This window comes from Octopus bimaculoides, chromosome 7 (assembly GCF_001194135.2).
Source record: "Octopus bimaculoides isolate UCB-OBI-ISO-001 chromosome 7, ASM119413v2, whole genome shotgun sequence".
Classification (NCBI taxonomy): Eukaryota; Metazoa; Mollusca; class Cephalopoda; order Octopoda; family Octopodidae; genus Octopus; species Octopus bimaculoides.
The window spans coordinates 5,436,470-5,438,369 of NC_068987.1; the positions used below are offsets into that span (position 1 = coordinate 5,436,470).

A 1,900-nucleotide genomic window follows, 5' to 3' on the forward strand; every position below is an offset into this window, starting at 1 on the left:
GACACATACGCTACACCATACAAATAGTTTGCTGCAGTAGATAATTGTATTTGTTTTTTGCGGCTAACGTAAGACACATTTTCAACGGCAGCTATTTTTTTTTATCATATAATGTATATTTCTGCTTATATAAAAAAACTGGAACTGCTAGTAAACAATTAATATTTAATCTACGTATGAAATGAAATAGATAAAATTAATGTTTAATTCGTATAAGAAATAGAAGTATTTAATCTTCTGATGATATAGAAAAACAAAAGTAAAACAGAAGCGCATTAACACCCGTGTCTGAGTGATAACAAATAGTCTTTCTATATACAGAATTTGAGACTAGTTTCGTATTATCAGCTGTGGATTTTCCCTCCAGTTCCACCACCAATTGTCCTGAAAGTGTTATGAACGTCATGTAGCTTAAATTTCTTATCTTTTAGGCGCAGGCGTGGCTGTGTGGTAAGAAGTTTGCTTCTCAATCACATGGTTTCGTGTTCAGTACCACTGCGTGGCACCTTAGGCAAGTACTTTCTTCTATAGCCCCGGGCCAACTAAAACTTTGTGAATCGATTTGGTAGACGGAAACTGAAAGAAGCCTGTCTTATATATATCGAAAAACACAATATGTGCGTGTCTGTGTGTCTCTTTGTGTCCAATGGCTGAAGTAGCAAGAAGATAAAAGATTAATTTCAGTATCTGGGTGGTTAAAAAATAATCTTCTTATTTCTTTACTGCCCACAAGGGACTACAACCACAAACGCCCTTAAAAATGTTATGAACTTCACAGTTTCAATTTCTTATAATATCTTAAACCTTGTAGTTTTATAAGAAACCGATGACCGACAGATATGGTGTGCACAATACATATATTCTCGATTATCACAAGTGTTTGGTTGAAAAAGAAAAGACGTTTCTTCACCAATACCGTGTTAAATGAAACAAGGATAAAAGAATAATCGAATATGTAGGAAAAATAGGTTTTCATTCTGAGACCCCAAGTTGTCCTGAGCATTGTGAATGTTTATTGGGGAGCATTTTTGCGGTCCAGGCAGAGTCTCTGACTGATCGTCGACCCGTGTTATCAAAATCAAATAACATGGTTCACAATTGAGTATACCGTGTTATTCCGGATCAGATGAAGGAATCAGTGATAAACGAGGATAGTTGTAATAAAGTAGGTGACCATCACGTGACTCGAAAGTCCGATGCGTTAATATCTTCCGATTTTTTTCACATTCTTTAAAATACTATCGGGAAAAAAGTATGAACGGCTTGCAATTTCATTTTCTCCTACCGTACAAATCTGGGACCGTGTGCCTTACGTACAAAACCATAAATCCTAACAAAGATTTGGTGATTCTCTCAATTTTATGGAATCAAAAATTACTGTAACGAAGGAAGAGCAGTGGTGGTGGGTCACACACAAGCACAAAGACCCCCAGGTAGCGCCCAATGGGAAAAACCAATAAAAGGCGGTGTGGTCATGTTTAGAAAGCCTTTGATCATAGTTCTGCCTAAACAACAAAAACAGCAACAACAATAACAACGGCCAAACGTTATTCTCATGAAAATTTATTTACTCGTCTGAAACAATATGTTAAAATTGTGCGGTATTTCACAGTGAAGACAGTACGGGGTTCGATTTTACGCTATTGAAATACAGCACATGTTACATGATAGCATCTAAAAAATACGATACAATGGATTATTTAATATACTATGGATATAATTTAAACAGTAATACGATGAGCAATTACATGTATGATATGCAATGGGGATATGATAAACAAAGGGATGATATTAATGCATTTTCAATGTGATATAATTGAATAAGGGCTTGAAAAACATTATACAATATAATATAATATATATATATATATATATATATATATATATATATATATATATA

The 1,900-nt window shown here is 34.4% G+C and overlaps 1 protein-coding gene across 1 annotated transcript in view; it reads right to left on the reverse strand.

The window, feature by feature from the left end:
• Positions 1-1,900, reverse strand: part of LOC106883202 (uncharacterized) — a 131,310-nt gene that overhangs the window by 7,088 nt on the left and 122,322 nt on the right. The window lies entirely within an intron of this gene.